The sequence below is a fragment of the Lutra lutra genome, chromosome 16 (genome assembly GCF_902655055.1).
Source record: "Lutra lutra chromosome 16, mLutLut1.2, whole genome shotgun sequence".
NCBI classification, from domain to species: domain Eukaryota; kingdom Metazoa; phylum Chordata; class Mammalia; order Carnivora; family Mustelidae; genus Lutra; species Lutra lutra.
In genome coordinates, this window is record NC_062293.1 from 21,215,801 (window position 1) to 21,228,039 (window position 12,239).

A 12,239-nucleotide genomic window follows, 5' to 3' on the forward strand; every position below is an offset into this window, starting at 1 on the left:
ATGTTGAAACCACTTTGAGAATAAATGCTATATCAAATATAGATAATTTTAAGATACTGGAACAAAAGCAGTACATGTGCACATACACATTGGGACAGATTTAATTCATGTCCTTAGCTCTTATTTATAAATTTTAATTTTTATTGAGCTATAATTGACATATAACATTATATCCTTCAGGTATACACCATAATAATTTGATGTTTGTATACTCTAAGAAATGATTACCACAATAAGTCTAGTTACTATCTGTCACCATACAAAGTTACAAAAATATTTTCCTTGTAATGAAAACTTTAAAGATTTATTCTTTTAGCAACTTTCAGGTATGTGACACAATAATATTGACTACAGTCACCATGCTAACATTACATCCCTATGACTTATTTATTTTATAACTGGAAGTGTACACCTCTTAAGCACCTTCACCCAGTTTCCCCACTCCTTATCCCCACTGCCCTCTGGCAACAGCCAATCTGTTCTCTGCATCTTTGAGTTTTGTTTTGTTTGTTCATTTGCTTAGATTCCACCTATAAGTGAAATCATACAGTATTAGTCTTTGTCTGACTTATTTCACTTAGCATAATATCCTCAAGATCCATCTATGTTGTTGCAAATGGAAAGATTTCATTCTTTATGGCTGAATAAAATTTCACTGTGTATATATACCACATCTTCTTTATCTATTCATCCATTGATGTACACTTAGGTTGTTTATGTATCTTGGCTATTGTAAATAATGCTACAGTGAACATAGGGATGCATATTTTTTTAATCAATGTTTTCCTTTTCTTTGGATGAATACCCAGGAGTGAAATTGCTGAATTATATGGCAGTGCTATCTTTAATTTTTTTAGGAACCTCCATATTGTTTCCCAGAATGGCTTCACCAATTTACATCCTTACCAATACACAGGGTCCTCCTTCTTGAAGCCATGCTTTGGAATCACACATTAGGATATCCCCCTTCTATTATATCCTCACCAACCAGTAAACCCAATGTAGAAAGAAGATTATAATGACAAATTTAAACATTAGTAACATATTTTTAAGTGAAAAGCTTAGCAAAATTACATGAATAAAAAATGAAAAGTTTAATGAGATTAATTATATAAACAAAGATTAAAAAACTAATGGAAAAATCTGGTAAAACTGGTCAAAGAGAGAGAAAGGGAGAGAAAGAAGATGACTGAAAGATGGACAAATAACATTATGTTTGTAAAGGGGAATAATCAGCTCCCAAAAGAGTAGAAATTTTTTAAAAACATACTAGAACATTACTGTGGAAAGAACCAAGATGCCCTTCAACGGACAAGTGGATAAGGAAGATGTGGTCCATATACACTATGGAGTATTATGCCTCCATCAGAAAGGATGAATACCCAACTTTTGTAGCAACATGGACAGGACTGGAAGAGATTATGCTGAGTGAAATAAGTCAAGCAGAGAGAGTCAATTATCATATGGTTTCACTTATTTGTGGAACATAACAAATAGCATGGAGGAAAAGGGGAGTTAGAGAGGAGAAGGGAGTTGAGGGAAATTGGAAGGGGAGGTGAACCATGAGAGACTATGGACTCTGAAAAACAATCTGATGGTTTTGAAGGGGCGGGGGGTGGGAGGTTGGGGGATCCAGGTGGTGGGTATTGGAGAGGGCACGGATTGCATGGAGCACTGGGTGTGGTGCAAAAATAATGAATACTGTTACACTGAAAAAATAAAAAATTAAAAAAAACATACTAGAACATTACATATAAGTTTATACCAATATATTTGAAAATTATGATTGAATTGACTTGTCTAGAAAAATATAAAGGTAATTCCAGAAGATATACAAAACATAAATAAGCCAATAACCATTAAAGAAAATATACCTATGATGCAAAATCTATCCTCTACATATATTGATACTAAAAAGCCAGACCCATGTTGATTCATTAGTAAGTTTATTAAGCCTTAAAGTTCTCTCCCACTCCAACTAGGAAAAAGAACAGAAGAAAGGAAAATCTTCCCATTTTTAGTAAAACAATAATATTAAAAACATACAAGAACAATGTGATAAAGGAAAATTATAGGCCTATATTATTGAAGATCATAGATGCAAAATTCCCATAAATACTAGTAAATGAAATTTAGCAATATATAAAAAGAATAACATATCATAACCAACTACAGTTTCCTAGACATTCAGGAATGCTTCAAAATTAGAAAATATTTAAATAAGCTCGTTGATATTACTACATTAAAGGGGGAAAACTTCAGGATTATATCAATAGCTGTTATATCAATAATATATATTATATTCGGGGAGGAGTCAAGATGGCGGAGAAGTAGCAGGCTGAGACTACTTCAGGTAGGGGGAGATCAGCTAAATAGCTTATCTAAAGATTGCAAACACCTACAAATCCAATGGGAGATTGAAGAGAAGAAGAACAGCAATTCTAGAAACAGAAAATCAACCACTATCTGAAAGGTAGGACTGGCGGAGAAGTGAATCCAAAGCGACGGGAAGATAGACCGTGGGGGGAGGGGCCGGCTCCCGGCGAGCGGCGGAGCAACAGAGCACAAAATCAGGACTTTTAAAAGTCTGTTCTGCTGAGGAACATCACTCCAGAGGCTTAACTGGGGTGAAGCCCAGGCGGGGTCAGCGTGGCCTCAGGTCCCACAGGGTCACAGAAGGATCGGGGTGTCTGAGTGTCACAGAGCTTACCAGTATTAGAACAGGGAAGCCGGCTACAGAGACAGAGCCGAGGAGTGAGCTCTAAGCTCGGGGTTACCTTGAACCAGTCGCAGGCTCGGTCAGCTCGGAGCGTGGCCGGAGGCCAGGGTGACGGGAGTCATTGGGCGCTGTTCTCTGAGGGCGCACTGAGGAGTGGGGCCCCGGGCTCTCGGCTCCTCCGGGCCGGAGACCGGGAGGCCGCCATCTTCATTCCCGTCTTCCAGAACTCTACAGAAAGCGCTCAGGGAACAAAAGCTCCCAAAAGCAAACCCAGCAAACCCGAGCGAATTACTCAGCCCGGCCCCGGGTAAGGGCGGTGCAACTCCGCCTGGGGCAAAGACCCTTGAGAATCACTACAACAGGCCCCTCCCCCAGAAGACCAACGAGAAACCCAGCCAGGACCAAGTTCACCTACCAAGGAGTACAGTTTCAATACCAAGGAGAGCGGCGGAATTCCAGAGGAGAAGAAAGCAAAGCACGGAACTCATGGCTTTCTCCTGATGATTCTTTAGCCTTGCAGTTAATTTAATTTTTTTTCTTTTTCAATTTTTTTCTCTTCTTCTGCTAAATTTTTTTAACTTTTACCGTTTTCTTTTTTAACGTTTTTTAAATAGTTTATCTAATATATATATTTTTTTCCTTTTTATATTTTTTCTTTATTGGCTTTCTTTTTTTAATAGTTTCTTTTTTTTTTTCTTTCTGAACCCCTTTTTATCCCTTTTCTCCCCCCTCACGATTTGGGATCTCTTCTGATTTGGCTAAAGCATATTTTCCTGGGGTTGTTGCCACCCTTTTAGTACTTTACTTGCTCCTTCATATACTCTTATCTGGACAAAATGACAAGGCGGAAAAATTCACAATAAAAAAAAAGAACAAGAAGCAGTACCAAAGGCTAGGGACCTAATCAATACAGACATTGGTAATATGTCAGATATAGAGTTCAGAATGACGATTCTCAAGGTTCTAGCCGGGCTTGAAAAAGGCATGGAAGATATTAAAGCAACCCTCTCGGGAGATATAAAAGCCCTTTCTGGAGAAATAAAAGAACTAAAATCTAACCAAGTTGAAATCAAAAAACCTATTAATGAGGTGCAATCAAAAATGGAGGCTCTCACTGCTAGGATAAATGAGGCAGAAGAAAGAATTAGCGATATAGAAGACCAAATGACAGAGAATAAAGAAGCTGAGCAAAAGAGGGACAAACAGCTACTGGACCACGAGGGGAGAATTCGAGAGATCAGTGACACCATAAGACGAAACAACATTAGAATAATTGGGATTCCAGAAGAAGAGGAAACAGAGAGGGGAGCAGAAGGTATGTTGGAGAGAATTATTGGAGAGAAGTTCCCCAATATGGCAAAGGGAACAAGCATCAAAATCCAGGAGGTTCAGAGAACCCCCCTCAACATCAATAAGAATAGGTCCACACCCCGTCACCTAATAGTAAAATTTACAAGTCTTAGTGACAAAGAAAAGATCCTGAAAGCAGCCCGGGAAAAGAAGTCTGTAACGTACAATGGTAAAAATAGTAGATTGGCAGCAGACTTATCCATAGAGACCTGGCAGGCCAGAAAGAGCTGGCATGATATATCCAGAGTACTAAATGAGAAAAACATGCAGCCAAGAATACTATATCCAGCTAGGCTATCATTGAAAATAGAAGGAGAGATTAAAAGCTTCCAGGACAAACAAAAACTGAAAGAATTTGCAAATACCAAACCAGCTCTACAGGAAATATTGAAAGGGGTCCTCTAAGCAAAGAGAGACCCTCAAAGTAGTAGATCAGAAAGAAACAGAGACAATATACAATAACAGTCACCTTACAGGCAATACAATGGCACTAAATTCATATCTCTCAATACTTACCCTGAATGTTAATGGGCTGAATGCCCCAATCAAAAGACACAGAGTATCAGAATGGATAAAAAAACAAAACCCATCTATATGTTGCCTACAAGAAACTCATCTTAAAGCTGAAGACACCTCCAGGTTTAAAGTGAGGGGTTGGAAAAGAATTTACCATGCTAATGGACATCAGAAGAAAGCAGGAGTGGCAATCCTTATATCAGATCAATTAGATTTTAAGCCAAAGACTATAATAAGAGATGAGGAAGGACACTATATCATACTCAAAGGAACTGTCCAACAAGAAGATCTAACAATTTTAAATATCTATGCCCCTAATGTGGGAGCAGCCAACTATATAAACCAATTAATAACAAAATCAAAGAAACACATCGACAACAATACAATAATAGTAGGGGATTTTAACACTCCCCTCACTGAAATGAACAGATCATCCAAGCAAAAGATCAACAAGGAAATAAAGGCCTTAAGTGACACACTGGACCAGATGGACATCACAGATATATTCAGAACATTTCATCCCAAAGCAACAGAATACACATTCTTCTCTAGTGCACATGGAACATTCTCCAGAATAGATCACATTCTTGGTCCTAAATCAAGTCTCAACCGGTATCAAAAGATTGGGATCATTCCCTGCATATTTTCAGACCACAATGCTCTGAAGCTAGAACTCAATAACAAGAAGAAATTTGGAAAGAACCCAAATACATGGAGACTAAACAGCATCCTTCTAAAGAATGAATGGGTCAACCAGGAAATTAAAGAAGAATTGAAAAAATTTATGGAAACAAATGATAATGAAAACACAACGTTTCAGAATCTGTGGGACACAACAAAGGCAGTCCTGAGAGGAAAATATATAGCGGTACAAGCCTTTCTCAAGAAACAAGAAAGGTCTCAGGTACACAACCTAACCCTACACCTAAAGGAGCTGGAGAAAGAACAAGAAAGAAACCCTAAACCCAGCAGGAGAAGAGAAATCATAAAGATCAGAGCAGAAATCAATGAAATAGAAACCAAAAAAACAATAGAACAAATCAACGAAACTAGGAGCTGGTTCTTTGAAAGAATTAATAAGATTGATAAACCCCTGGCCAGACTTATCAAAAAGAAAAGAGAAAGGACCCAAATAAATAAAATCATGAATGAAAGAGGAGAGATCACAACGAACACCAAAGAAATACAGACAATTATAAGAACATACTATGAGCAACTCTACGCCAACAAATTTGACAATCTGGAAGAAATGGATGCATTCCTAGAGACATATAAACTACCACAACTGAACCAGGAAGAAATAGAAAGACTGAACAGACCCATAACCAGTAAGGAGATTGAAACAGTCATCAAAAATCTCCAAACAAACAAAAGCCCAGGGCCAGACGGCTTCCCGGGGGAGTTCTACCAAACATTTAAAGAAGAACTAATTCCTATTCTCCTGAAACTGTTCCAAAAAATAGCAATAGAAGGAAAACTTCCAAACTCATTTTATGAGGCCAGCATCACCTTGATCCCAAAACCAGACAAGGATCCCATCAAAAAAGAGAACTACAGACCAATATCCTTGATGAACACAGATGCAAAAATTCTCGCCAAAATACTCGCCAATAGGATTCAACAGTCCATTAAAAGGATTATTCACCACGACCAAGTGGGATTTATTCCAGGGCTGCAAGGTTGGTTCAACATCCGCAAATCAATCAATGTGATACAACACATTAATAAAAGAAAGAACAAGAACCATATGATACTCTCCATAGATGCTGAAAAAGCATTTGACAAAGTACAGCATCCCTTCCTGATCAAAACTCTTCAAAGTGTAGGGATAGACGGCACATACCTCAATATTATCAAAGCCATCTATGAAAAACCCACCGCAAATATCATTCTCAATGGAGAAAAACTGAAAGCTTTTCTGCTAAGGTCAGGAACACGGCAGGGATGTCCGTTATCACCACTGCTATTCAACATAGTACTAGAAGTCCTAGCCTCAGCAATCAGACAACAAAATGAAATTAAAGGCATCCAAATCGGCAAAGAAGAAGTCAAACTATCACTCTTTGCAGATGATATGATACTCTATGTGGAAAACCCAAAAGACTCCACTCCAAAACTGCTAGAACTTGTACAGGAATTCAGTAAAGTGTCAGGATATAAAATCAATGCACAGAAATCAGTTGCATTTCTCTATACCAACAACAAGACAGAAGAAAGAGAAATTAAGGAGTCCATCCCATTTACAATTGCACCCAAAACTATAAGATACCTAGGATTAAACCTAACCAAAGAGACTAAGAATCTATACACAGAAAACTATAAAGTACTCATGAAAGAAATTGAGGAAGACACAAAGAAATGGAAAAATGTTCCATGCTCCTGGATTGGAAGAATAAATATTGTGAAAATGTCTATGCTACCTAAAGCAATCTACACATTTAATGCAATTCCTATCAAAGTACCATCCATTTTTTTCAAAGAAATAATCTAAAATTTATATGGAATATATAATAATCCTAAAATTTATATGGAACCAGAAAAGACCTCGAATAGCCAAAGGAATATTGAAAAAGAAAGCCAAAGTTGGTGGCATCACAATTCCGGACTTCAAGCTCTATTACAAAGCTGTCATCATCAAGACAGCATGGTACTGGCACAAAAACAGACACATAATTATGGAACAGAATAGAGAGCCCAGAAATAGACCCTCAACTCTATGGTCAACTCATCTTCGACAAAGCAGGAAAGAATGTCCAATGGAAAAAAGACAGCCTCTACAATAAATGGTGTTGGGAAAATTGGACAGCCACATGCAGAAAAATGAAATTGGATCATTTCCTTACACCACACACGAAAATAGACTCAAAATGGATGAAGGACCTCAATGTGAGAAAGGAATCCATCAAAATCCTCGAGGAGAACACAGGCAGCAACCTCTTCGACATCAGCCGCAGCAACATCTTCCTAGGAACATCACCAAAGGCAAGGGAAGCAAGGGCAAAAATGAACTTTTGGGATTTTATCAAGATCAAAAGCTTTTGCACAGCAAAGGAAACAGTTAACAAAACCAAAACACAACTGACAGAATGGGAGAAGATATTTGCAAATGACATATCAGATAAAGGGCTAGTGTCCAAAATCTATAAAGAACTTAGCAAACTCAACACCCAAAGAACAAATAATCCAATCAAGAAATGGGCAGAGGACATGAACAGACATTTCTGCAAAGAAGACATCCAGATGGCCAACAGACACATGAAAAAGTGCTCCATATCACTCGGCATCAGGGAAATACAAATCAAAACCACCATGAGATATCACCTCACACCAGTCAGAATGGCTAAAATTAACAAGTCAGGAAATGACAGATGCTGGCGAGGATGCGGAGAAAGGGGAACCCTCCTACACTGTTGGTGGGAATGCAAGCTGGTGCAACCACTCTGGAAAACAGCATGGAGGTTCCTCAAAATGTTGAAAATAGAACTACCCTATGACCCTGCAATTGCACTGCTGGGTATTTACCCTAAAGATACAAACGTAGTGATCCGAAGGGGCACGTGCACCCGAATGTTTATAGCAGCAATGTCTACAATAGCCAAACTATGGAAAGAACCTAGATATCCATCAACAGATGAATGGATAAATCAGATGTGGTATATATACATAATGGAATACTATGCAGCCATCAAAAGAAATGAAATCTTGCCATTTGTGATGACGTGGATGGAACTAGAGGGTATCATGCTTAGCGAAATAAGTCAATCGGAGAAAGACAACTATCATATGATCTCCCTGATATGAGGGAGAGGAGATGCAACATGGGGGGTTAAGGGGGTAGGAGAAGAATAAATGAAACAAGATGGGATTGGGAGGGAGACAAACCATAAGTGACTCTTAATCTCACAAAACAAACTGAGGGTTGATGGGGGGAGGGGGGTTGGAGAGGGGGTGGGGTTATGGATATTGGGGAGGGTATGTGCTATGGTGAGTGCTGTGAAGTGTGTAAACCTGGCGATTCGCAGACCTGTACCCCTGGGGATAAAAATATATGTTTATAAAAAATAAAATTTAAAAAAAAAATGAAAAAAAAAGAATATATGTTGAATAAATAAAATCTTTAATATATATATATATTATATTCAATAATATATAAATGTATTATTCAGGGTTCTCCAGAGAAACAGAACCAATAGGAGATAGATAAATAGATATAGACACACGTTCATATACATAAACCAACACACACACACATATACCCACTCTCCCTATATAGATAGATATAAAATAAATCTCTTTCTCTCTCTATATATATATAGGTAGATATAGATATAGGGGTTTATTTTAAGGAATTGGCTTATGTGATCACAGAATTTGAGAAGTCCCAAGATCTGCATTCAATAAGCTGGAGACCCAGAAGAGCTGATGGTATAATTCCAATTCAAAAGCCAGCAGGCTCAAGACCCAAGAAGAACCAATGTTTCAGGAAAAGACTGATGTCAAGGGAGTGAGACAGGAGGAGCTCCTTTTTAATCAAAGTGGGGAGACGTCAGCCTTTTTTTTCTATTCAGACCTTAAGTTGATTGGATGAGGTCTACTCACATTGGAGAGGGCAATCTGCTTTATTCAGTCTAATGGTTTGAATATTAATCTTACCAAGAAACACTTTCACAGACATACCCATAATAATGTTTGTCCAAATGTCTGGGCATCCTATGGCCCAGCTAAGTTGACACATAAAATTGGCCATCACAATAGTCATTTACTATTTAAAATACTCTAAGCAAAATAGGGCTAAAAGAGGACATTTTTATCCTAATGAATGCTATTTATTAAAACTTCATAGCAAACATAATAACTAACAAATGAAAAGTATTCTACTAAAGTTTAGAATAAGACAAGGATAACTCATATCACTCCCTATCATTCATTGTTGTATTTGAGATCCTAGCCAATGCAATCCGATTAGAAAAAAGTGTTACCAAAAAAAAAAAAAAAAAAAGTTGGTATTTGTAGACAATACTGTTGTCAACATAGGAAATTCAAGAAAACCCACAAACTTGTGCTAAAAAGAGTTCAGAGAAATCAGTAGAGTACTGACCAAAAAAAAAAAAAATACCCAATAACATTTTTATAACTTGCAAGAGTCAATTAGTAATTCTAATTTAATAGGAAGGAAGATTTCATTAAAAATAGCTACAAATATTATAAAAAGCCTCAAAATAAGCCTAAAATAACTGTGCAATGTTTATGAAGAAAAGTTTGAAATATTCTTTGGAAATCTATATGTAAATGAAGAGTTAATATCAGGTTTATTACTGGGAAGATTTAATATCACAAATATGTCAATTCTTCCTAGTTGAATCAATAAATTTAATGCTATTCTGATCAAAGTTCCAATGAGGTTTTTAAACAGAGTATAACTGTTTCTAAATGCATATAGAAAAGAAAAGGTCCAAGATTAGCCAAAGATATGCTGAAAAGGAAAGTAGAGGGATTTTTCCCCTATCAGAAATATTCCTTCTCCCACCTCACAGGCTGCCTTTTAGTTTTGTCCATTGTTTCCTTGGCTATCCAGACACTTTTTATTATGATGTAGTCCTGATAGATTATTTTTGCTTTATTGCCCTTGCCTCAGGAGACCTATCTAGAAAAAATTTGCTATGGCAAATGTCAAAGACATTCCTGCCTCTGCTGTCCTCTAAGATTTTTTATGGGTTTAGGTTCACACTCATTTTGAATTTATTTTTGTGTATAGTGTTTCTTTCTTCTGCATGTTGCTCTCCAATTTTCCCAACACCATTTGTTGAAGAAACTGTCTTTCTTGCATTGAATATTCTTTCCTGCTTTGTTGAATATTAATTGACCATACAGTTGTGGGCTCATTTCTGGATTTCCTAGTCTGTTCCATCGACCTATGTGTCTATTTTGTGCCAGTACCATAGTGTTTTGATTACTACAGGTTTGCAATATAACTTGAATCTGAAATTTTGATGTCTCTAGCTTTGCTTTTCTTTTTCAAGATTGCTTTGGCTATTTGGGGTCCTTTGTGGTTCCATACAAATTTTGGGATTGTTTGTTCTAGATTTGTAAAAAATGTTACTGGTATTTTGATAGGGATTGCTTTAAATACGTAGATCAGGAAGTCCCTTTTTATGTCAATGACATTTCCTGGTTGACCAGGAAGAGAAGGAGGAAGAGAAATAAAAGTTACTCAAATGAATGGAAATGCAGTGAACGTCTAATTTGACTTTCTAAAAGCCTTTATCCAAGCTTTACAACAAAGATTCCCAAATTAATTGATTTGCTGTTCTGACAGATTAGATTATTCTTCGTTAATGTTTGCTCTCTTCCCCTTCCTACCCCTTTGGGAGAAGTATCCTCTTCTCCCACTCTCCCACCCTGTGACTTGAACTCCACTATGTGACTTGTTTGGCCAATGAGATGTTAGAGGACATGATCCATGCAAAGACTTAAAATATGCAGGACTGCATTGCTTCCATGTGCTTATGCCATCAGAACCAGGGTTTCCAATTAAAATACAGGACACCTCATCAAATTTTAATATCAGATAAATAACAATTTTTTTTAAATTTTTATTTTTAAATTTCTTTTCATTGTTCCAGAATTCATTGTTTATGCCCCACATCCAACCCACTGCCAGAAGCCAAGACCAGCCTTAATCAGACAAAACACAACTGACCTGCAGACATATGACCAAGAAATAAATACTTGTTATTGTATATTCTGAGAGTTTGTGGTTGCTTGTTATGCATTACAGCTGACTAACTCAACCATGGTGGCAACAAGAAACTAGCTTGCATGTAATTCCAGCCACATTATCTCAGAGAATTACTTAGTCTGCACCCGCACATGAAAAAATCATCAAATACTGTAAAGGAGCCAAGAGAGAATCTTGGAATGAAGAGATTTAGAGAATTTAATATAATTCAAAACTATGATATCTTCCATGATATCACTGAAGCCAAAACAAAACTAATCCCCCCATGAAAACAGTAAGAAGCCTCTCCCTTTAAAAAGCTCAAGGTACTAATTTTAGGACATCTGATTGGTGGTTTGCAAGCTCCTGGCCCTTTCTGTCATTTAGTGCTCACAGAAAGTAAGTGGAGTTGATGGAACAGGATGCTTTTTTTTTTTCACCTCAAATCCAAAGGAAAAGTACATCTCTACTTCACAAGTAAGAGGCAAATTTATGGAACTCATCACAAAGGGTAGAAATGGGGTGAAGGATAAATTAAAAAAACAATAAAAGGAATTAGACAAGTGCTTATCTCACAGTGCCACAATGTGTTACCAAAGGGAACCAATCTACACTTAGAACATCTCAGAACAGGCAACCCCCCACACCTCCACCCACCAGTAAGCCAAGCTCTGTTGATCCCTCCTCAGAGAGAAACCTCTGCACTGGTGCACATCTGACCCTGCAAACAAGTCCTAGGGCCCTTTTGGATTATCTCTCATTGGAACAAGACACTTTTTCCTAACTTTTTTCCAGCATCACTTTTAATAATGCTTACTTAAGACTTGAGATAAAAAAATGGGGGAATACTTGAGATGTTCTCTCTCCTGTCTGAAGACTATGGTCTACTGAACCTGATAAACATAAAACTCATAGTAGAGGCTGCTTACTGAGGAG